Below are 26802 nucleotides of genomic sequence, written 5' to 3'. Positions count from 1 at the left end.
CTACAAATTTTTATAAAATTTACACGAAATTTTCACAAGAATTGCAAAAAAAAACACGAAAACTTCATAAAAATAACACGAACATTATGGCTAAACTGCACAAAAATTAAGCAAATAATTTAATTATTCTAGAGAAAAATGGAAATAACTTCGAGTCACACATCCCAAAAAATTTCAATAAAATACTCAAAAATTTAAAAAAAAAACAAAAAATTCCGCAAAAGTTACATGAAAGTAACACGAAATTGTCACAGAAATTTTGTCTAAACGACACAAATTTTACGTGGTAAGTTTAAAAATCTATATTATTACGTTTGTTTTTCTTCGTATAAAATACGTGTGATGGAATTCAATTATATTTCAAATTATTATTCTCAAATATTATTACACAAAATTACATGATAGTAGTCTGAAAATTACTCTAAAATTTCACATGTACAAACCAATTCGATAATACTCAAAACTTATACAATAATTACAAATAAAAAAATTAATGAACGAAAGTTATACGGAAAGAACACAGAAATTGCATAAATATTTGCTCGAAAATTACACAACAAATACATAAAAGTTGCACAAAATATAAAAGTACATGTGGAAGTCATGAAAATAAATCCGAAATTGCCCTAAAATAACATAAAATTACTCAAAAGTTACACAATAAATATCAGAAAATTAAATAAAAAAGTTTACGCAAAAATTACAAAAAAATTAAATAAGCAGCTTCTTGGATACATCGATCGGCTTCTGAGCAGCGAAAAAATTCACGCGGAACTTGTACTGTACTTTCAAGTTGCCAAAAATTCCACGCGTACCTTTAAACAACAACAAAGTGAATGATTTTAGTAACTGGTATACTTTTGGTTGCTTAGGTGTCATTCTACCGAATTTAGCAGAAAGCCAATTAGAAGAATACATCATTTTGCATGAAATATTTTCGCTCAGTTCAGAAAAAGATCTTTTTGTTGTACCGTCAGTCAGTTCGTAGATGTTGCTTCTTCACAAATTCTCATATATGTCAGGAAGAGTGTAATCTGGTTTCTTCTAGTTGCTACATGCTAGATTCTATGGTTCAGCAAATGCCAAGAAAAATGTCACTGACTTTCTTTTCACTTGACTACAAGCGAAAATCTCGTTGTGTGGTTGCGACGAGTCGTCAAAGTACGGATGAAAATACTTTCTTTCTACGAAATACTCAAATTTTCTCCGAACTAACACGATGCGACGTGCTCATCCGTTGAGAGTTTTGCCGAGTTTTGAATGATTGAGTCAAAACATCTTTAATATAACGTCTGATTTACCTGAATCTGTCATCACATAAAAAATACGGCATGCTTAGATTAATGTCAAGTATAGTCTTCATTTTTTCAAAAAGTGCACTTTCTCGGTATTTCGGCAGCGAAGTGTGATGAAACAGAAGGTTAAGTTCCTCAACGGGATGTAAAGGAGGATTTTTTAAGAGGTATAGAATTAGATTTTCAAAAAAAAAAAACAAAAAAATGGAGAAAATGGATGTTATCTTTATTGGAATTGATAGAACGATGAGTATAATTTAATGTTTGAGAATTTCAAATAATTTCATGCAAATGTAGGCCGCAGATCCGCTTTAGATGGCCCATGCTCAAGGTCCAATTTGGACTTTTTTTGGGATGCTTTGGTAGCTCTTGTAATGCTCCTGGCTGGTCTTCATTCCGCAGATGCGGCAATTTTGCTTGTTGGCGTATCCATTTAACCGCTGAGTTTCGTCGCAATTTTTCGATAAAAAAGTTGATCTTCCTCCCACTTTGTCAGCATCTATTCTTGATAAAATTATAGAGCAAACTGAACAAGTTTGACAAAGACACGATTCACGCGTGATCTGTCAAAAACAATGTTGCCAAAAAGATCCTATTTAGTATCTGAATTTACATTTTCCTCCTCATTTTCACAAGCACATGTCTTCTTCAGCTGCCCTTTTTTTACCCTTTTTGGATTGGAGAAACCGTGTTTAATGGTCATTTCAGCATCCGTGTACTTAGTTACAACTAAAATTATGCATTGCACTTTGTATCATCGTCCCGAAATGTGCAACCGGTGGCCTGATTTTACTTGGTTCGCATCAGTGGAAAATTGGGTTGGTTCGTTTCCAATGTAATTACAGTGAATAAGCGATCGAAATTACCGGTTTACAGATGTTCACTGCATAAACAGCGAATAACATTTCGGATGACCAATTATTTCGTTCATTCGCCTGTCACTTACTTGCAGTGCACTATCAATACATTACTTCACCGTTTGCTCTCATTCCGGCGGCCATCTGACGACTACAGGAAAAGACGAGAGCAAAGGGGCCAAAATATAGGTTAAATAAAACACGATCCCACATTAAACGGCTGAGAAAATCAACGCCTGCTGTGGTGAAGCAAAAAAAAAAAAATAAACACTAATCAAATCATCATAAAAACCATCTCCGCAAGCGCATTGAGAGTCACTGAATCGGTTTCCTCCTTTCCGCACTGTTTTACCGATCGGAGAACATCAATTAAAAATTCAAATCATCTTTCGTGTTCAACAATACGAAAGAACCTACCGGTTCTGCGCTCGTTGAAACTCCCCATCTCCCATGGAACAAACTTTACCATTGTCGTTCGTTCAGAGTGAACACGCCTCAGTAGGAAGATGCCTGCAGGTCATAGCCACTCCAACGATTATCGTCGTCATTCCGCTTAAGCGCAGTTGGCGCTTGGACCTCCCAGCCCAGGTGTCATGAGAATCATGATGGCCTATTGTCTTTGGTCAAACGCAGAGTGTAAATTGCCCCATGTTTGTGTGCTGAGAAGCGATAAGCGCGAAAGATTCTCACCGAATTAACATAGATCGGTATGTAAATTGGTGCTGAAATTATGTTTGTAAACAAGGGGTTTTGAATTGAATTGACAGCCGTTGGCTGGAATCGGAGGGATTCGACCGGTCTGGAGGTGGTTTGCCATAAAAAAGTTTGATGTAATTAATGTCTTCTCGGATGTAATAATTTTTACTACGTAACGGAAAACATACCCAGTAAATGATGTTCAGTTTTTCCTACTTTCTGTTATTTGAATTTTAAAATATGTTTCCTTTTCTGTTACCTTTTTTTTAGGTAAGCCACTACGACAGAGTGCACCACGTACGATGAAGCGCTGGTGATCGGATATGTTTTTAAACATGCTTGCACTTTTATTCACACCAATTAAACTCGTAGAAAAGTGGACCAATAATTACCGGTACTCGATTGAAACAATTTACAACTACCGCTTGGTAGGAAACGTCACATCCCCGTGACTTAGGGAAAGGTACTCAAAAAGGTAAGGAATTAAGTGCATCCACACTCCGCCGTTTCGCTGAAGTAATTTTCTTAAAAAAAGGGTTCAAATGACTGAAACTGGTTTACGTCATGGCTTTTGATCCACCTCAAGTAACGATACTTTACATAATTTGCGATGGGAAAAAGTACTCCAAATACCGAAGGGGCAAGATTGATGTGTTTTTTTTTGTGCTGGGAGTCGATGAAAGTGTTTACATATACAAAACCCTATGATGTTTTTCAAGGCATGTGACGTCATTCCGTTGCATACATAAGACAATTGAATTTCTTATCACCCCTTAAGAAATCGATCTGCTTTGGGAAAATGAAGGTTTCTGTGGAGTGTAATGGCATTTGTAACTGCATGCCTGAGAAAACTGTATTAAATGCAGATTGGTTCTGAATATATATAATTGACTTTAGTAAATTCGAGCTCTGAGCTGAATGAGGGAAAAAACATTTTTAAAGCAACCACATCATTCTTGACTTGTCATTACTCAACGATTGGAAATCCAAGGCACACTCGATTGAAAGTGAATTCGTAGCTCATGGATTTCTAGGTCAAGTTATCGGTAGTGGTGAGTTCATGTTGAACATGCCTAGAACAAAATCGTGCAAATTTACGTCTTCTGAGACCGACATATTCTAGCATTAAAAATGACTAATATTTGGAGTTGTTGTAATACATATTCAATGCATTCTGACATATTTCTAAGTGCGTTAGTTTACACGAATGCTTGTAATGCTTAGTATGTTTGACACTTATCCAAATCAATTTTGTAAAATTCAGTCATTCTACGGATTAAGTTTTTATTAATTAAGTCATATGCGGATTGGTGTAACCTGTAAGTTTCATAATATTTTTGTTTGATGTGTCTAGTAGTTTCATATGAACTGCTTTAGACTGACCGGTCGAAGATTAGGGTCGAATACGAGGAAAGTGCAATATCGACCCGCGACAATGACAGTCACTTAAAACTCACAAAGTCTGTACTGAAGATAACAAGGAGCGTAATTGTACCGAGTAGAGATGAGCAAAGCAGTTGGATTTGCAGAACTGCTCAAAACCTAATAGTTCTTCTTAACCTTAGATTGCTCGAAAACCTACCCGAAAAAATTACTCGAAAAACTGCTGTAAAAGTTGCTCAAAAATCACTCTAGTGCCAATCATACAAACTGCTCAAAACACTATTTGAAAAACCAGCTTGAAAAAAAAGCTGCTTAGAAAAACAGCTCGAGGTTTAAACCGGTTATAAATAAATGATATAAATAAATAATAAAAACAACTCGATAAGCAACTCAAAAAAATTTCACGAAAAACTGGCCGAAACCCCTTCTAGAAAAAAAACTGTCCAAAAATGTTTCAGTAAACTACTCGAAAAATCAGCTTGAATTACAACCAGAAAAAAAAACAATTCTAAAAATTGTTAGAAAGATCAGCTCAAAATACTACTCGAAAAGTTACACAACAAAATTGCTCGAAAAACTGATCGGAAATACTTCTTTAAAAGTTGTTCAAAAAATTGATCGAGAACTGCCCGAAAAAATTACTCGAAAAACTGCTCGGATATACTGCTGTCAAAGTTGCTCAAAAATCGCTCGAGGGCTAATCAAACAAACTGCTCAAAACACTATTTGAAAAACCAGCTTGACAAAAAAGCTGCTTTTAAAAACAGCTCGATAAGCAACTCAAAAAAATACCTGAAAAACTGGTCAAAACTCCTAGAAAAAACTGCCTGAAAATGTTTCTGTAAACTACTTGAAAAACTTTCCGAAAATAACAATTCTTAAAACTGCTAGAAAGATCAGCTCAAAATACTGCTCGAAAAGCTACACAACAAAATTGATCGAAGAAACTGTTCGAAAATCCTTCTCGAAAAATTGCTAGAAAACTCTTTTCAAAAAAACTTTTCGAGAAAATGCTTGGAAATGCTCTCAAAGTTGCTCACATAATTGCTCGAGAACTGATCGGAAATAACACGAAAATCTGCTTGTAAAACCAACTCAAAAATCAAAACTTCTCGAAAAACTAACCAAAATTATTCGAAAGAACGCGATAACTGCTCCGGCTGAAAAACAGCTTGAAAAGCAACTCAAAATAGTTGACCGAAAGAGCTTCTTGAAGAAACTACTCGAAAAAACAAGCTTGAAAAAACTACTCGAAAAACTGCTCCAACAAATTGTTTGAAAATTTGAAAAAACTGCTCGAAACCTTTTCGAAGCACTGCTTCAAAAACCTGCTCGAAAGTCTGCTAGGATATCTACTCAATTCTAAAACTTTTCGAAAACTCTGATTGGAAAATTGTTCGAAAAACTGCTTGAAAATCAGCTCGGAAAACTTCACTAAAAACCTTTTCGAGAAACTACTAATGTACTTGAACAACTGTTTGGAAAATTTTTCACGAGAAACTGCTTAAAAAGTTGTTTGAAAAAATGATTTCGAAAAACTGCTCGAAAAGCTGCTTGAAAAGTACTTCAGAAAAATACGCGAAAGACTGCTTGAAAAATGTGTCGGTAAACTGCTCGAAAAACTAGTTTGAGAATTGAGAGAAATTTTTGTTGAAAAACTACCTTAAAAACTACCCAAAAATTTGTCAAGAAGCATCTCAAAAAAATTGCTCAAAAATACTGCTCGGAAAAAATATACTTGAAAAACTTACTTACGAATTACTCGCAAGATGGTTGAAAAAACTGATAGAAAAATCAGTTGGAAAAAACTGCTACCCGAAAAAACTACTCCGAAAAATCAGCTCGTAGGCCAACTAAGAAAACCTGCTCGACCTGCTCGAAACCCCTTCTCAAAGTCCGTTCGAGAAAACTAATCGAGAAATTGCTCGGAAAAAAGTTACGAAAAACTACTCGTAAAAAATCAGCTCTAAAAACTACTTGAAAAAGTGGCTTGAAAATTTCTCGGATAAACCACTCGAAGAGCTGTTCGAAAACCATTCTCCATAAAGCTACTTAAATAGACCATTAAAAAGACAACTGATTCGGGAATCTGCTCGAAAAACTTCCCGATTAAACTACTCGAAAAACCTGCTCAAAGAACTTAATAAACCATCTCGAAAAATTGATCGCAAGAACTCAAAAGACTAGCTCAGGAAAACTGCTCGAAAAATCTGCACAAAGAACTATTCGAAAACCAACTCGAAAGTACTAATCGAAAAACTGCTTTATGAAACTGATCAAAAAACTGCCTGAAGAATCTGCTCAAAGTCCATCTCGAACAACTGCTTGAGAAACTGTTTGAAAATCACCTTGATAACCCAGCTTTGAAAAATTGCTCGAGAAGTTGCTTATAAAAATTGTTTTACATGGTACCAAAACCCCTGAATTAATATGAAAATTGCTCGATCACTGCTCGAAAAAACTGCTTGAAACATGTTTTAGAAAACTTCTCAAAAAAATGCCCGAAAAAACATTTGTAAAAAAAACTCTTCTCGAATATACTGCTCAGAAATGATTCGGAAAACTGACTGATAAAACTACTGGAAAAATGCTTGGAAAACTACTCGAAAAACCAGCTCGAAAGAACTGATTGACGGATCTACTCTAAAAACTTTTCTAAAAAACTGCTTAAAAAATTGCTTGATAAATGTTTGGGAAAACCACTCGTAAAACATATAAAAACGACTCGCTCCTTTTTGAAAAAAAAAATTAATCAAAAAACTGCTTGGAAAAAGCGCTCATAAAACAGCTTGAAAAGCTAGCTTAAAAAGATGCTTAAAAAAGTTGCTCGAAAAACAGATATAGTTGCTAAAATTTTTATTGGATTGCTATAGAATTTCTCAATCTGATGAAATCAAAGGAGTTCTTTTGGTACAAGGAGCATCATTGTTGGCTCTGTGCCAATCTAGCACCAACCACGTGAAGTGACAGAATGAAAAACCAACCAAAAACAGCGTTTCATCTCCGTGCGAATGGTAGCAGACGCTTCTGGTGACACTTGTTCTGGTAGATTTGCCCATCGGTGGTACTGCATCCACAGATGGCCTGCCAAACCGACAACTTTTTGATTGATTGCACGGTCGTCGATGTGAATTTAATTATTGGTCTTGCGCCTAGTGGCGTTGTATCAAGCTTCCATCATTGAAATATTCCTTGCTCATTTATATAGGCCATCACTGTACAAATCGACTATGTCATATACCATTCGACTCATTTCGTCGCGATTGTAAAATGAATACTGTGTATGTTATAAAGACTCTCCTGGAAAAAAGTGTCAAAAAACCAACCACCACCCCTTGGTTCTATTTTTCATCCCAAATGCCATTAAACTTTTTTTTATTTTAAATGACCAATCAGGCACGGTATGTTTCGGTTGTGAAATATTCAAACAATCGGGAGGATCTCAGTATCAGTAGTAGCAAGTTATAACGACTAGGAAGCGGCTGGAATAGAAGGTTAAACCAGTCACGACTTCGAAATTGTTTTGCATCACAGCAAACCATGCATATTGAGCAGAGCAGAGTATTCAAGAACCTACGCATAAATTGTATGTACGAAACGTGCTCAATGGCTTTGGCATTGTTGATTTTATTGTCATGGGTAATTTCATTGTTATTTCAAGTATTGAAGTTTGTGAGAAACTAATATTTTTGTTACGTTATTTATATCCTTTCTGTCAGATCAAATTGTTTCGATTCTATGTCATTTGAATTCCACTTCTCTTTGGCATTGTAGCAGCAGAAATCTGTTGAATTACTAGGCTTGATAGTTCGCTCACTTCATTAGTCCTTTATCTCGTCCACTGCTGCTGTCATTGTTCAAGTTTTATGACCTACTTGGCCTACCGCAATCGATTGAAATTCCGCTGCTCCTCATGCTAGGCCCAGTTCCTCGCTCGGTATGCCTTTGACATTCAAATTGCAGATTCTTATCGATCGATCGATATAATGAGTTCTTTTTTCGTTCCGTCTATTTATGAATCGAATGAATTGTTTACGTTTACCCGTGCAAACTGCCGGAGACGTACGTCGGTCGGCTTCGGACTGTCTGTCGCGGGTGTATCGGTCTATACTGGGCACTCGGCAAGAGCCCATCCATCCATCACATCAACGACGACGACGACACCGAAGACGATCAACGTAGTTACTGTTGGTGGAAATAGTTTGAAACTCTAGCGCGCTGTGACACATTTTGAGAAATTGATACTTTGTACTTGAACGATGTTGGACGGCTGGAGAAGGCAGCTCAATTATAATTCCTTTCAGCTAGCTGTCATCGTCGATTGGCCATAACGTCGTCGTTTGCTTTTCTTTGCGAATATGTATGCTATCAAATAAATCACATTTGGAAGCACTTTACTTCGTTGTCCGTCACGGATCACAGTAGGCTTGAAATTTAGCTTTGATTTATCGAACACTTATTCAGTTAGAATGCACTGCTAATTTTAAGTAGTCGTTTTTCAAGGTTAAGAATTTTCAATCGAAACCAAACGGGTTTGAGTTTTAAAATTAACTTTGGTCTTGACTGCAAATGATTCAATTAACACCTAGGTGTTATATTTGTAATACTGTTTTTATGTGTATAATTACTATTCATTCAAGTCATTATCTCACCATCAAAAATAGTTATGTGTTTATGCGTGTAATTGCTAATATGAAGTAAGATTCTGAGCGATATTTTGAATAGTCTCACCTCAAACTTTTTTCCATCAGATTCTTAGTGTCTTAGTAAGTCGAGACAATATTCGAGTACCTTAGAATGAAATTCAAATTGCAGTCAGTAAGCACGATCAAGGCCATTAATGGGGAAGCTTTCGTTGTTGAGTGTGTACATCCGACAGAAACAAGTTGAACAAACAACTAGCTTAGCTTCTTAGCTAATGCAAATCAGACGTGGAATTAATAATAACAATCGGTTCTAAAAAAAGCTGCACTAGCCGTTGGAAAACATCAGTAATTATCCGGTTTGATTTATTCATCGTTTGATGAGCCGACCAGTTATCAATTACGATACTTGATTGATTACAACACAGAACGTACGGAGTTTGTATTAGACGAATTACTTGGAATGTTAGACCATTTAAATTCGTTCCGAAAACAGTTTGCAATGTTTTATTTCGGTGTATTCAATGAAAAAAAAATTCACTGTTTTACAAAAGATGGCGTACCAGTAGAATTTGGCCAAAAATGCTAGATTTCATACGGAAATCTTAGGCATCCTCTAACAACATGGCTTCATTGCTTCGACACATTTTATTTTTCTTTAATTTTCATGCAAAACCACGACAAGTTCAAAACCAAGATTTATTTGTAGGGGACGGGTATAGCGTGATGAGTAAGTCGATGCCATTCACGCAGCCCACCTGGGTTCGATTCCCAACGCCGAGTCAGACAGTTTTTCTGGCACGAATGATCATAAGGTTGACTTATCCATAATGGAAGCAGAAACAAATTAGTAATTGTGCGAAATACTGTTTCTATTGAGTCATCAAATAGGTTTGATAAATACAACTCAATATTACCTTTTTTATATTTTCATGAAACCATGACAATTATTCATGATTTTATGATCCAAATTTATCAAAATTATAAGTGCAATAACTCATAACCCAAGAAATTGTCATGATCAGAAAATGCGTTACCTGCAGGCTGTATTTCATTCGAAACACGTAACTCGAATTTTTGACGTGCATACGTCTTACTTTACTATGGGGCGTCTTCGCAAAATGCACTCAGTACAAGAGTGAGCAGAAATTAATCGTGAATATCTCTTGTTCTATTTAAGACAGCAATGTAATATTTACGTCATACCATCGTAAATAAGTCCAGCAGTTTTTGATAAAATTTTCAGTAATATGAAGCAGTAGCAAATAACTCAAAATTAAAGTTTTCTAAAATGTTTGGTATTATGAACTAGTATTAAGGTGAAATTCAGTGCCAAAATAAGACGCGCAAAAATTCAGCCTAACGAATTAAACGAATCATTACATAAAGCTTATCGTGTCAAACAGACACAAAAATATGCAATATTTTAAGTGATTGAGTACAGTGGGATTACGACTCGTTTTGTTCGCTAGTATAACAAGTACAAACTATGTATGGTAATGAACCATGAATTTTTTTTTAACTGAATAATATGAGGAAGACACATTTGTGCATGTTGTTGAAGAGAATTGTCAATAAATGGTTCAATTTTATAAGAAAAACAAAACGGTCAGTTGTCAAATAAATCAAAAAAATTGTTGTTTAAAACCGAGACATCAAAGATTCAAGCCTGAATCTGCTCACTATAAACTAGAGCTTAATTGTTTGTCGTTTCTTAAAAACATTAGCTGAACTAAACCAGATTTGTTGTAGTCTTTATAACAGCCAAAAATCCAAAAAAACTACTTAGTTTCAATAGATAGTCACATGTTCCCAAAAAAGTAATTGGAGTAGATTAGTTCTATAGTTAAGGAAAACTGAAATGGAATTTATTATTGATTTATTTCGTATCGTTTTAATTGTATGTAAAAACCTTTAGTTATGAATAAATAATATTTTATCATTTCTCATTATTTTTTGAAGGAATTATTGATACTTTTTGTTTACACTTGACGAGTGGAAATCAAAAATTTAAAGTTTTGGAATTCTTAAAATCCAGGATAACGGTTTTTGGTTCGGTGATTCCTTCAAATTTCAGTATAATTTGTGACGGAGTTAAGAAGTGATTTATTGAACTTAATGCCACACTTAAATTTCGAAATCCTAGATGACCACAAACGATTTGTTGTGAATTTTTCAAATTTAATGAATTTATAAATGAATTTGGACATTGCATTTCCAATGTCATTCTAATCGGGCTAGTCCCCTACACCAGATATGGCATTTCACTAGATTGATACACCAGGGAGTAAGTTTCAATTGTACAGTTTCAATTGTACTTCATACAAAGAGGAAAGCGTGTCCATTAGACAGACTTTGAGTGCGTGCTTGTGTTGAAAGAAGCTGGTGCGAGAGAATCGCATTCTCTTCGCACGAATCGCTCTCGCGTACTCTCGCCTCAACACACCCAAGATCCCTGGCGCGTGATGGCGAGCGAACTCTTCTGTGAGCTTCATATAATAGTGAGTAGATCTGGCCTTGCTATGAAAAATTTGCAAGGAAAAACGAAAATTCAACGATAAATTGTTTTATTTTGCGTGCCTCACGTTACTTATACGCAAACCATACACCAGAGTGCTCACCGTCGTGCAATACAACTTCTGATTTTATGCCAAAAATTTAAAGAATACGCCTGAAGTTATACCCTCCTATGTAAGATGCGTTACGCTTATATTTCAGCGAAATTGGTCTAAATGGCTCATGATCTGACAACATTTATTCATGGAGTATTATCAAATTTTGTTCATTCGTGGAATCGGAGTTCTGCCGATGAATTTGATAATTTTCGAGTAACTACGATTTAATGGAAATTTCATCGAGAATTTTAGTATTTTTGAAGTTTCATGCTTAAATTGCATGAGAACTGCTTCATTTTGAAGAAAAGTCACTAGGAGCTTCATTATTCTTGATCAGTAAAATCATATTTCGGTGTTCGGTAAATGCTTGTTCCAGTGACGTACCTAGGAAAATATGCAGGGTTGTTACGGTCCCGTGGATTTCGCGGTTTTCGCGGATTTCGCGAATTTCACGGATTTCGCGCGAATTTCAAGAAACATTTCTGATTTGTGATCATTTGTTCGAAAAACGTGCTTAATCCACCTATCAGTGAGATGATACCTTTTTTATCAATCCGCATGTGTTTTTTTCATGAATATTCTTCGGTTTTCATGACATTATTTTAATGACCGTCGTTTTAAGCTGCAATTTGACATTTTAATCACTCATTACTCTATCTAAAAAGGTTACAATCGATTAAACTTTTCATGATATGTCGAAGTGAGTTCCACTTAAGAATTTACGGTAATTTAAAGTACTTCCAGAGCCGGTATTCAGGAACCAGCATAACCCAAACCGATTCGTATGGCCATATGACGAATAAATTGCAATAGTTTTGAGTCCAACTTTCAAGCTTTTCGGGATTATCATCTTCTATATCGGTTTGAATTTTAAAAATTCATCCTCCTGTAATTCCAGAATCGGAAGTCAGCATTGAATAAAATTAATTAATTTTGTGTGGGACTATAAGTTTATTTTAATTTGAATTTTTTTCTGAAATTCGATTTGGCTTTATTTGAGAAAACGATTGAGCTTTGAGAAACGATTCGATACTGGAGCCGGAATTCAAAATCGGTGTAGCCGAAGTCAGACAAATTCACCTGATTAGTTTACATTTGTTTCAAAATGTTTAAAAATCAGTGTAGACATCTTTGAGAAATCGTAGCACGAGTTAAATTGTTGGGTGCCTTCCGAATCGAAAACTGAATACCACTAAAACTGAAATAAGTTTATTTGGTTGTCTGAATAGTCAAATCTTAGATAATTCTTAGATATCATTTGAATCTTAGATCGGTTCAGCCATCTACGAGGAAAATAAGTTACACAATTTTAATTTCGTTTCACATATCATCCTGTAGTTCCGGAACCAGAAGTCGGATCCAAACATAATTCAGGGACCTTGTTTAGGAGCATACGAATTTTCATATTAATCTGAGTTTGTAGAAAACGGTTGAGTCATCTTCGAAAATAAGGTAAAAAATTGAGTGAAATTATTTGTCACATACGCATTTGCTGATCTCGACGAACTGATTCAAATGGTATATGGGTGTTTTGTTCTTCCAGCATTTATTGCTGTAAGCAGTTTAAATCAATATAATTATGAAATTGTTCAGAATTCGGAAGTACTGCCATCTTTCCAATATGTCATATTCGAACGATTATGTTGCCAAAAACGAACCATGCTAAAATTGGTCCGAGGCAAAATGTCATGAAAAATAATGCTGTTCACAGTCTTTTTGGTACTTAGAAACTATTGTATGTAACAGTATAAAAATCGTGTTTTACGTTGCTCCCAAGCCTTTCTTTGCCATACAGCGCTCAGAACTTCTACTGCTGGAATATGGGGGAAAAGTCGCTTACACAAAAAATTCGATATCTCCGTTAAAAATGGACGGATTTTAACAATCTATGGCTTGTTGGATAGCTATTACCGTGCGGAATCTAAGTCTGAAAACATATTCTGTTTTCAAGGTCAATTGTGACAGATACTGTCAAAAAACTGAAAATTTTGACATAAAACTTCGTATAACTCAAAAAGTAAACATCCGATCTCAAAACCATTCAATAGCGTTTTGGGTGACGGGGAGACCTTTCGTATGCGACTAGTTTGATCAAAATCGGTCCAGCCATCTCTGAGATCTCGACCTCTTAGTTGACAACACACATACAGACACACACACACACACACACACACACACACACACACACACACACACAGACATTTGCTCAGTTCGTCGAGCTGAATCGATTGGTATATGACATTCGGCCCTCCGGGCCTCGGAAAATTTTTCGAAAGTTTGAGCGAATTCTATACCTATTTTTTATATATATAAAAAAAGGTAAAAAAGATCTTTACAAATTATTGAAGCTTATTTTGCTGAAGTGAGTTTTAGGAAACCCCAAAAAATTGAAGATGGACGAGCGTTTCAGCAAATGGTCGACCTAGCAGAATTGGCGAATTTAAACTTTGATCAAATCAAAGCTAACGGACGTGGCTCTAGCAAATGTTTTTCTTCAGTGAGCAAAACTTTTATTTTTCTCCGATCTCGAGTTGTACAAATTGCTATTTCAGCAGAGCTTTTACCAGGAATTACAAAAACTTTCCGATATATGTGCAAGCGCTTTCCCATTCTAATGCGGAAATCGAAAGAAGGTTGTCGCTCTCAAAGATATCATGGTCTGATTGAAGATATAGTCTCAATGAAAACGCATACAATAGTGCAAAGAACGTAAGATGCAATTCTTCGATAATGTTATCACAAATTTTGTTTGCGATAAAATTTTCATTCTAAAAGCAAAATTTGCATGACAGGCTTACGAAGCGAAGTTAGACAGGAAAAGAAATGTTGAAACGCTCATCTAGTGCTGGACCCGACAGGATTCTATTGTGGGGATAAGAAATTGTTCTAATAGTTTGTTGCTCACTATCCAACATTTTAACTGCTCTTAGCGTTCTGGAATTTTTCCTGAAATATGGAAGAAATCCTGCTTTTCCGGTTTTCAAAAGTGGGTGGGTAATGTCAGAGACATAACTGGATGACGTGAATACGAAATGACATGCCGAAGAAGATGATATATTGTGTGAATTTCGCAAGGTTTCATTTCTTAACTTCCGGAATTACAAGAATTTCAATGGAAAAAATATCAAAAAGTTCTTTACTAATTAATTTATTGATACTAAAAATCAACATGGCTAGTTAGAGTAAAATGAAACGTGTAAATTTTTACATTTCATGCCTGTTCAGTAGGTACCTCGAGAATGCAATGTCGTTCACTGCATCAAAACCGTCGTCCGAACACGAGATAGACTCAAAAGTGTCATGAGTTTTTCTCTTTGATATTCGTTGATACCAAACATGTTAGAAAACTATGATTTTGAGTTATTTGTGGTTATTTAATGTTACTGAAAATTTCATCACAAATTGCTGATCATGTTTTCATGTTCATTCATTTTTCAAGTGGCTTCGATCATATCTAACTGGTCGTGAACTAATAGTGAAAATACTATACTGTACAACCTCATAATTTGCTGTTACCTCTGGAATTAATCAAGGATGTCTTGAACCGTTCATTTTTTTACTGTATCTCAACGATCAAAATTTTTCGATTAAGCGTATGAAACTATCGTTCGCCGATGACTTTCAAATATTTCATATAATCAAGTCTGTAGCAGAGTCAGAGTTTCTACAAGAACAGTTGGATAATTTAACTAATTGGTGTAACATCAAGAAAATGGTTTTGAATGCCTCTAAATGCTTGCGTATTCAAGTTCGACTATAATATTTCACAAACTGTTCTCGAACGCACATCGTTTGTTAAGGACCTGGGTGTTCTTCTAGTTTTAATAAATTGTCCAATTACTTAAATACCGCTCAACCTCTTTTTTCAGTGTACAAGCTTGTTAGATTACCCAATCGATTTTTCACAACTTTGTCTTATAAACCGTTTCTGTAATTTGAAGATAGTGCATGCCAAAAAATGCATTCGTGAATTTAATATCTAGGCTTGCGTTAAATCGGTCACTGTCCGTGAAAAATTTATGGTTTGCCGTACTGAAGACGTGTACTAAATTTCATCTGAATCGGGGAAAGTAATTCCTGAATCATATAGATTCTTCAATGTGATGAAAAATTAGACTAGCGTCAGCCACCTAAAAAATGTAGTAAATTGACGGTTCATAAATGGTGATTTAGATGTTGGAGGCAAGAATTCCAATCCAGTTCCGTAAATTAATAAAAACGACGACTCAGAGGCTTTGCGACAGACACAAGAACAGTTTGCCGAATCATTGAGCTTGACACAAAAGGATATTTCCTAGCTGGAATTCAACTAAAGGGTTGAAAATTAAATACCATGTTGATTGTTCGAAATGTTGGTAGGGTGGCGGAAAAAGAAAATAAAATCATATTGTCACTGTTAATGAAAAGTGTACTCATTATGATAAACCTTATCGCTTAAAGCAGGCTCATAAACAGGGTACCATGTGCTGCTATTACTATAGATTAAAGGTTGTCAAACCTTAAAAAACTTTTGCATTAAGCTCAACTATTGCGATAGTAGCGGACACGGATGGCTTTTATCGTATCAAAGAACGCTCACTGGCAACTCTTCAACACGATTGAATCAGTGCCATCAAAGAGAGACGAATATCATCGCAACAACAAAAGCCCGGCAAGGCCCATTTTACATAGAATCGACACCAGTGCGAGAGCGAATTTCTTTCGATGTCATTTCTGAGAATCAAAGGTTAGCACGCTGCTGTGGGGATCCTCTCTGAAGCAACAAACGGTCGCTTATTCTCGTTTCGCGATCCGATTCTATACAGGCAGTTGATAATTGCGATAGAATCATTTTACTATTGCCGCTTATTCTAACTATGTGCATATAACCTTTGTATAAGTTGTGTCTATGAAAATGTCTGTGAATGCTCCACACAAGGGTTTTGAAATGTTGCAACCTAGTATGAGAATCATCAAGTTGAATCATCGATTCGATTTTCTGCGATAAAGAGTGTACCAGAAAGTATGGACGCACTTTAATTTCGCTGTAAATATTTCACAAGTGGATATTCAAATTTTATTCGATGTACTGATCAGATTAGACTACAACAACAGAATATTATTCTCAACATTTGCTACTTAGCCATTGTAGACTAGCTGGCGCACCTTATTGCGAACGTTCCTAATTAAATTCCGTACAGACTTCTTGGCGACAAGTTTTGACACTTTTCTCCAATCTTTTTCGAACTGTTGAATGGTTTCGGCTGCCCGAGACATGTTTCCTAAGATGTGCCTTCGTTAATGCCCAAATTTCCTCAATTGGTCGAAGTTGTGGGCAATTTGGTGAAATTATGTCTTTTGGGACGAAAGTGACATTTTTGGTAGTATACCATTCTACCGTTGATTTCGAGTAGTGACAAGAAGCAAAATCTGGTCAGAAGACAACAGGATCCTTGTGGCTTCGAATCATTGGTAGAAGTCGTTTTTGTAAACATTCCTCGATGTATATTTCGCTGTTCATTGAAGCAGTGGTCATGAACAGTTTCGAAATCTTACCGCGGCCACAAATTGCTTGCCAGACCATAGCTTTCTTACCAAATTTTTCGACTTCAATCGATGTCTCGTACTGGTTCAACACTTGCCCTTCTCACACCTTATAATATTGTGGCCACGGCAAGGATTTGTAATCGAGTTTCACGTAGGTTTCGTCGTTCATGATTATGCAGTTCAAATTTCCAGCAAGAATCGTATTGTACAGCTTTCGAACCCTCGGCCTGATCGATGCTTTTACACTGGCCACTTTTTTTGCCACATCCCGAACTGAAACCTCCCAAGTAACAATTCGAATGCCTTATGGTTTTGATTATAATTTATAGGAGTTTTGTAATTGATTTTTCAATCACTACCTGTTTTATGCCAACTATAATAAGTGTCTCTTTTAACCAGTAATATCATAGTTTTCAAAGCTTCTATAAACCCTTTACCTACACTAAAAATAAAATTAAAATAAAACAATTTGCACTAGAATAAAACCATGCAAACACTCTTAATATTGCTTTCAAACATTTTCTTTAAAACATTATTGCTAGTTAAATTCTTTCATAAATCTAGTTTTGTGTGTGTGCGTGTTCATTCTATGACAATTTCACTCAGAGTAAATTTGAGGGTTCTAAAGTACATTTATGACACATTAGTTGTAGGCGATTTCATTTAATGCTTCTTAGGTTAAGTGTAATTTGCATTAAAAGGAATTTCATGGCCGCCATTATGATGTTCTATACCGTAGCATTTATTGACATCAAATAAACTTCGAAATGCAAAAACGAGGAAATATGTTGGACTTTCATGATTCATTTTCAGATCGTGTGCACAAGTTTTATCGCCACAGAATAGTTTTATACAAAAATGACGATGAATCACAAAAAATAATTTTCATAAATCATGGAGACTTTCGCAAAAACCGCATTTATTTCAAGGCGATTAGTTATAATTCATATTTTTATCCTTACATTCACGATCAAAATAAAAGCGCATAAAGTTTTTACGTTCGGAAAAGGTCTCAAACTCGTAATTAAAATATAATATATTCTTACTGATTGCATTCAAAGTAGACATGACAGACATAGTCAAGAAAAATATCATCAAAACGACAGTTTATTCATAGCGGAATTCATTCCATCCAAAGAAATTTAATGTTGATCGTAAAGCTGGTTTCAAAATTTTCTTGAATTTGGAGTTTTAAAGCAGGTTTATGCTGATTCTTCATTTTGATTTATAAACCTTATGAAGAATGGTCAACTTTGCAGGAACATGCTCGTATAGAGGTTTTCAGTAGGTTTTCGTGGAGTTTAAAGTTTTATTGCAAGATTTATTATGTAGCATTGAAGACAGCTACAAGTATTTAATAATATTAAAAATGTTACTTGGGCTTCTTCTTTTGCTCGAACGCCTTCAGTATACGTTTATCCAACTGAGGGTTAGCAGGACCTTTTTTTCGACCCGTTTTCGGTTTATCCTCAATGGTGTTATCCTCGCCGAACTTCCTGATTGCATTTCGCACGGCTTTTTACTTACTCCTTCCATTTTTGTTATCTTCCTCAGGGACAGTCCGCGTTCTGTGCACCATTTGTACACAATTTTTCGACGTTGTTCTGCTGAAAGTCCACGCATTTCGAATCAAACTAATGAACACGATTAAACAACTGCACAAGTGGTTAGAGAAGAGTGTAAACAACAGAACGCAGAAATAAAAATTGACAGATTTTGAATCATTGCGAAATGGCAGCGGTTTTTGGTTGCGTCCATACTTTCTGGGACAGTTCAACTTAAACCGCTAAGCAGACGCAAAGTTTGCACTACTTATGCAACCCTCAAATAATATTGCACAAGTGCTATATTATTTCTGACGTCTCAGGCGTAAACGAATATGTGCTTTTTGCACAAACCAACAAAACCCCTAAATGTTCAGTCTTTAATTGTCAACTTGCGATTCTCTCTTGGGAAATTCCACAGAGCAACGATCATTATCAGACTGTAAATTTTTTTTAAGGGCGTGAAAGACTCAGAGCATGAGGTGGAGTGAAGAAATGTAGCATAATTCTCTCACGGTTCATGCATTGAGGGACTCGAGTTCTTGTAGCATCTTCTACCGGATTGAAAATGTTGTATACAATATAGATAACAATATAGCAGCTTCTGTCAAATTTTCGGCAATCATCAACACTGGTAGCGGACATTGAAGTAAAGACAAATTAGAATTATATAAGCAAAACATAAAAAATGGCTTTATTTCATGAAACTGAAATGATAGCGGCATAGTCTATTTGAAAAAGTTGTGTTGTTTTTATTGATGAGAAACTTTGTATAACATGGAAAAGTCATAGAAATTAAAAATATATAAGTTGATGTTTCGAAAAGATAGTGGTTTTTGCGTCCGTTTGAGAATGAAAAACGAACTGTTCAACTCAAATGGTTTTTTTTCCACTCTAATTATCCATTTAGATCTTGTATCCGATGGATACAATAATAGTAAAAAAATAAATAAATATTTCTACAAGAGCTTGAAAAAAAATCTAATTTATAAAACTTCTCCAATTCGTGGGACTGCTCTTCCGATTCGGCTACCTCGAAGATGTGAGGAAAGTACATGTCAAACTGTTAGAACTAGAGATTGGCAACCCATTCGCGAACGGTTGAAAATAACTAGTTCTTCTAGGAAAATTTATGAATAGGAGATCTTTATTAACACTAGATTGCCCAAGGAAGTCTGCTTTTGACTGCTTTTCAATTCTAATTAGAATGGCACAATCGCTTGAAATTCTGCGGTTTGTTGTTGAACATAACTTGTTATACGACTATAAATAGTAAAAAAAAAAATTATGGAAAATTTTGTAAAAATAATACTCGGCAGACCCCTGAATGACCAAACCTACATCGGCCAGAAATAGTCGAAAACACGTTTTCGTTCGTCACGTCAGTATAGACATTGCATTTCGATGCAAAACAAAAAAGTGTTTTACAATTAGCAGAAACTTAGCTCTGCTTAGCAGTTCTAATTGAATTGCCGAGTTTTGCATTCAGCAGTTGAATTTGAACTGCTATGCACTGATGAATGAAAGACGAAACGTAAATATATTGAAAACGGTTATGTGCCCTAGCACAAAATTTGGATTAATTCTGAATAAATTTCTTGTTACATTAGTTATTCTATCACAGTTTTCCTTCTCTCTTCCAGTCATTTTGACTGTTTCTAAGTGATATAGGTTTATACTAAATTCCGGGTTTTCTTGTCTTAAAAAATAATAATTCTCTATTGTTCTCCACAGTAACTGCGTGTTTTTTAACGGACGCAGTATTTTCGATTTTTGGAATATAATAAAAGCGTGATACATTGGCGTTCTTTAAGGTGACCATGGAAACGAGTCACATATCGTAACCAAGAAACCGCCTACCCTTCCACTCTACCTTCCGTTATTTTGTCCTGCTCTTGATGTAAACTAACGTTGCTGTCAGAGTGAACGCAATTTTCAAAGCGAAGCGAAGCGTTTTGATGCGAAGTACTGTTATCGCATCGCGTTCACTGTGACATGTTTGCTTTAATTGGATGAAACAAGCTCGCACGCGCGTCTAGACGCTTCGCGTTCCGCGCTCACTCTGACAGCAACCTAAGCATTAAACACATTTTATCTACGCGTACGGTTGTAGAGGGTGTTATGGTGTTGCGTGGAATTGCTACTGCAATTTGGTGACATAATCATTCGTCGAATTTAATTAGAAAACCTTTGGATAACTCATAAGTGTGGTTTACAAATTTTCCGAAAATCCACGATATAAAGTTTGCCGGCGTGTTTTTGTATTGGTAATACCAACCCTGCATATTGGCAGTAATGCCATACATAAATCGAAAAACAAAACAAACCTTTCAATGCACTAAAAATGTATTTATTAGACGCACATTGATAACATTTAATTTACGGATCAATATTTCTTTCGTACACCACCATCTAAAACTTCAAGATATTTTTTAATAACGATAATATTTCCCTTATTTTCATTTCAAACACAGCTTCCCCTCCAAGTTATCCGCAACTCTGTTCTCTTATTTACCGTCGCAAAGGAATGCAAAAAATCAACAAGTAGTTCAAGTATTGCAATCTTGTTTCCAAAATGCCTCATCCATCTAAAAAGAGGAATAAATAGAAAAGATGGAATACAGTTGATGGCAGTTGAAGAACTGCCAGAAGTGCCGGTGCGAAACGATCCCAAGGAATTTTAGAAACTATACTGCATCCAATAATTTGGTATAGGTAAAGTTCTAAAATATATGAATTTACAGCTTCTAAATTGCCTGATAAATCTTTTCAAAGCAAAGAACCGATTTGTCATCAAGCTCTCTTGTGCAACCGGAAGTGCCACCTGACCACCTGTTCTCTGTCAAGTCTGATTAGTCAACTCTGTTCTGATAGGTGATTTGAATAGTTTCAATACTTACATTTGGTTCTTGCAAGTGCATACATATATAATAACTTAATCCTTCTCTACTCAAAACTATTATTATGATATAAAAAAGTATTGTTCCACCAATACTTTTACATTTATTTTCCCTGGCTTCTATGCACGGTCACAAAAAAACAAAAACTAATCGTACGATATGCGTCAAAATTTGACAGAATGTGTATAAAAGTGTTGCCAACGTTGAGAGAATAAAAGTTTACCGATTGGACAAGCGCGGGAATTTTAAAATGAAAATTCCGGTTCTTTTTTTATCATAAGGTATTGTAAGGCAGCATCGAGTCATTGACCTGTTGGCTTTTAAATCGTTCATTAAATCTTGAGTAATAACTCAAGTTTAAATGAACGTAACTAACTTATTTGCCGCTTACTGCCGATATAAGGTCACAAGGGGAAGAATTTATAATTAGAATGCCTTTCTTTGTATGATATAAATCAACCTAAGCCTTAATCAAGAAAGTGGTCTTGTCTTAGGTGCGCAACCGAATCAACACGAACATAACCTGGTGTTCCGAAAAGCAAACGACCGTCAACGACATTCACCTTGAAAACGGCGCGACTAAAGACCCGGAAACTCGTTCACTAGATGGCTACCTGCATAACTTTTACATTTATCTAAGCCACAATAACAAACCATGAATGACTCATGAAACAAACAAACAAACAAACACAACACGCGATAGTGCTCATCGTTTGAGCATTGTGTGTGTGTGTGTTTGGAAAACCGGGGCGGACACGAATCAAAAACATTCGTTGGTTTCAATTGGCCAGGTTGGGTGATTGTTTGGAGCGGAACATGTTACGGGGAAGTGTGAGGGAGGGAAGAGAAAATATTATCTTTTTGCTAGAGGAAAACCGACGTGACGCCAGCTGATTGTTGCTCATGTTGGGGTGCCGCAAGTCGCGACGCGAGGTTTGCGGAAAGTGAAATGACAAATTCTTCGAAGTCTTTCTTCGTTTTGTTCATTGGTATTTTAGTTAGTGGTAATGAATAATGAATAATGTCAACGAGCTGCACGGGAAGTAATACTGGCGGATGTTGCCATTTTTTCCTTTCGTTTTTCAAGGGCTACTTTGATAAGGCAAATACATTGATCAACAAGCACAATGTGTTATCTAAAAACCTAAATCATCCTTGTAAACAAAGCAAGCTGACAACTGAAAACCATATTCGTGTTCAACCGATTAGAAGGAAATGCCTCAAGTTTTCAGGGATGAGTTTTCCATTACAAGAATATCAACATGCTACCGAAATCTACGGTCACGACGAGTTTGATCGATATTTGGTCGCTCTTTTCGAACGACGGAAGATGGTTCGATACACGGCAAGGTGATGATGGTATGCGCGGCAACGACCTTCAACTGGTCCTGATTTGGAACAGAATGTGATTGACCTGCGGTCAGTGACTGACCTTGCTTGGTACTAAATTTCATATGCAAAAGTTGACCTGCTTCAGTCTTTTTGTGGAAATAAATCAAAGCAGAGCATTCCAGTTTTTATCCTTGACTCTGTTTACTAATCGATCCTAGTCATTCATCACTTGATCAACCTAGTATTGCCATAAACTCACGAGTTACGTGTTCACATGAACCCACCGTTAGTGGATGTTTCTACGTTGATGACCTTGGCGATGGCGATGATGATGATGCTAAAGTAAAGGCAGTTCGGTACGTTTCGACAGTGCCGCCAACATCGTCATTAACATCACGCGGCATTGTCATTACTATGGTATAGTTAGAAGAAGTAATCCGTTATACTGCCGGCGCCGATTCCTACAATGGTGCTGCGTAGTTCACAAAGTTTGTGTTGGCAACCTTGGGAAAACTATACTCGCAGCTTTTGATTGAGCTTCATCATTTGTTTACTGCGTGTTCGATGTAGGAGTAGGCCGAACGGTTGTTGAATCATAATTACACATGACCTACTACAAGATGAGTAACATGCTGTACAAAAGGGTTTGGGAACTGATTTTAGCCGTATGTGAGACGTCAAATATGCTTATGAAAGTAAAAACGTTCCTCAGAGAAAAAGAAGTTGATCCTGGATTCATGGAGGTAGGTTAACAGAGTTGTATTTCGTTAACATGAACGTTACCTCAATATATCTCACTGCGACCAGATTCGTTTTAATTAAAATATTTCCACATAATTCGAAAAACCTGTTTTAATCCACCTAGTGGTGTAATGATGCCTTTCTCATGTACATATAATATTGTGGTAATCTATTCAAAAATTTTCTCTTCGATTTTTGAAAGAAACCAAGTGATTGTTTATGCAAAACATACAGAATAAAACACTGCTTTGATTGCGTAAGCCATCCTTAAGAGAACGACACTTCCGGTACCGGAACCCGAGAACCGGTATAATCGAAGTCGGTTCGTACGGCCACCAACTAACATGACACACAAACTCTCCTAGTAGGCACCATATAACTCAGGATTCGGAAGTCGGATCTGGACGAAATTCAGGAATTTCGTATAGGATCGGAAAACCTTTCATTTGAATCTAAGTTTGTGGAAATCGGTCAAACCATCGCTGAGAAAAGTGAGTGAGATCCATTTTGGTATATATGACCACTATTTCCGGTACTTCCGGAACCGGATACCGGGAACCAGGATAGCCGGAATCGGTTTGTTTAGTTGCCTACTGATTATGACTATCGATTTATGTAGTTTTGCGATCAGTTTAGAAAATTTTTCACGTTTTTTGTTTCGCCGGTTTAAGTGACGGTGTACAATATTGAACACACTTTACCCTATAATTCCGGAACCGGAAGTCGGATCCGGATGAAATTCAGGAATTCCGTATGGGACCGGAAGACCTTTCATTTGAATCTAAGTTTGTGGAAATCGGTCAAACCATCGCTGAGAAAAGTGAGTGAGATCCATTTTGGTATATATGACCACTATTTCCGGTACTTCCGGAACCGGATACCGGGAACCAGGATAACCGGAATCGGTTTGTTTAGTTGCCTACTGATTATGACTATCGATTTATGTAGTTTTGCGATCAGTTTAGAAAATTTTTCACGTTTTTTGTTTCGCCGGTTTAAGTGACGGTGTACAATATTGAACACACTTTACCCTATAATTCCGGAACCGGAAGTCGGATCCGGATGAAATTCAGGAATTCCGTATGGGACCGGAAGACCTTTCATTTGAATCTAAGTTTGTGGAAATCGGTCAAACCATCGCTGAGAAAAGTGAGTGAGATCCATTTTGGTATATATGACCACTATTTCCGGTACTTCCGGAACCGGATACCGGGAACCAGGATAACCGGAATCGGTTTGTTTAGTTGCCTACTGATTATGACTATCGATTTATGTAGTTTTGCGATCAGTTTAGAAAATTTTTCACGTTTTTTGTTTCGCCGGTTTAAGTGACGGTGTACAATATTGAACACACTTTACCCTATAATTCCGGAACCGGAAGTCGGATCCGGATGAAATTCAGGAATTACGTATGGGACCGGAAGACCTTTCATTTGAATCTAAGTTTGTGGAAATCGGTCAAACCATCTCCGAGAAAACCTAGTGAGATTATTTGACACATACACACACACAGACATTGCTCAGCTTGATGAACTGAGTCGAATGGTATATGACACTTGGCCCTCCGGGCCAATTTTCACTGGTCGGTTTTTCAAGTGATTGCATAACCTTTCTATATGAGAAAGGCAAAAATCATGTGATTTTACATATTTCAAGATGCACATAAATGGAACGTCGTATTTCACACAAATTTGTGTTCAAGAACATGTAAAATTGTGTGATTTGAAAATTACATGGCTTGAAATCAAATGAAATAAAACACATAAGATCGAAAGCAACAGCGCGACTTGAACCAGGAACCATCAGATCACAAAGCACGTCAGTTAATCGACTGAACCACAGATGCTCATATCTGCTTGATGAATAATTGATACATATAAATTTATACAACGGCACTTGATAGACTAGTGCAAATTATATTCAGAGCCTGTAGAACTCTGTACGACTGGAATATTGCGTCACATGCAAAGTTAAGTAGTTTATGGATTGTATCGTTTGTAGAATTATGTCACCTGTAAAATTCATAATTCTTTTCTGTGCAGTGACAGTCGTTCCTGTAAATTTATGTCACTACCGCCAAGATTTAAATGAAAGTTTTATAGTTCCATATCAATTCAGTCAACTTTCTCATACAATGTGTACTCGATTTTCTCGGAGATGATTGGACCGATTTTCACAAACTTAGACTCAAATGAAAGGTCCCTTCGTCCCATAGGCTGTTATTGATTTGTACTCGGTTCGGAAGTAACGGATTAAAATGTGCAAAAAAACCTTTTTTTAATCACCTAGTGGTTTAATCGACGACACGACCATACACTCCGAACGAAAATCGTAATAAAAAGTGATTGCTAGCGATTTACCACCAGTTACCATAACATGAAGTGACCCCTTGTTAATTATAGAAATAATCTTTGTGAACAACACTGTTCTGGTTGCTACGAACCAAGAAACCACAGAGACATAAACAAACAAATTAGAAGTTTGCAAAAATATTAGAAAACTAATATTATTATTACTATTTTTAGATATTTACGAGAGGAAACGATATCATAGTGAAATTAACGTAAGTAGATGATGTCATTCTATGAATTAAAACCACATTGGACATGAAAAACAAACAGCAAGAAGAATATTTTTGACCCTTATAAGTACTCTTGAAAATAATGGCCTTGGTTTTGTACTCAATTTTTAAACTGTTCCAGGGATGTTACCAGACATTCAAAAACTTCACAAACGTTTAAATCGAAACAAGCAATCAACAGTTAATATATATTTTTTATTGCTTGGTTTTAATTTGTTCCATGGATGCTCTTAGTCGTACAAGAACTTCCGTAAAAACAGGTCTTGAAATCTTTGAGAGCAATCCGCAGCTTATATTAATGTAGTTCATAGTCTTGGTTGAAATAATATTTCGAGTTACATACGCAATACTCTTTCATATCTGTCATTGCATTCAGAGATTTTGGACGATGAACAAGATTATCTATATATTGCACAACGCTAAGCCTAAAACAGTATTACTACAATCCGAAATGCCACAATTACACTGTGACACTCATTCAACGATATTGTTCGCGGTTTTGTGATCTCCAGTAGAAAAGAAATCGAAGCCATATATTTAACCGAGGCGCTTCACAACCTATACAAAATAAAACAAAGCACGACCTATACAAAATAAAACAAAGCACGCTGTGTCGGTGGTATTTTCTTCTTCCGTACCAGCACGTACCGATGCGTACCGATTTTTCATCATTTTGTATGACAGTTTGA

The 26802-nt window shown here is 36.1% G+C and overlaps 1 protein-coding gene across 3 annotated transcripts in view; it reads left to right on the top strand.

The window, feature by feature from the left end:
• Positions 1–26802, top strand: part of LOC131432592 (mucin-5AC) — a 133398-nt gene that overhangs the window by 67829 nt on the left and 38767 nt on the right. The window contains exon 2 of one of the 3 annotated variants that reach the window (XM_058598949.1): positions 26058–26095. The exons of the other annotated variants lie outside the window; for them this stretch is intronic. The gene's annotated coding sequence lies outside the window, so the exon portion shown is untranslated. The remainder of the gene's footprint in view (positions 1–26057; positions 26096–26802) is intronic. 3 annotated transcript variants of the gene reach the window in all.

This window comes from Malaya genurostris, chromosome 2 (assembly GCF_030247185.1).
Source record: "Malaya genurostris strain Urasoe2022 chromosome 2, Malgen_1.1, whole genome shotgun sequence".
In the NCBI taxonomy this organism is placed as follows: domain Eukaryota; kingdom Metazoa; phylum Arthropoda; class Insecta; order Diptera; family Culicidae; genus Malaya; species Malaya genurostris.
The sequence above is the reverse complement of the archived record's forward strand: the minus strand, read 5'-3'. Positions and strand labels throughout refer to the sequence as shown.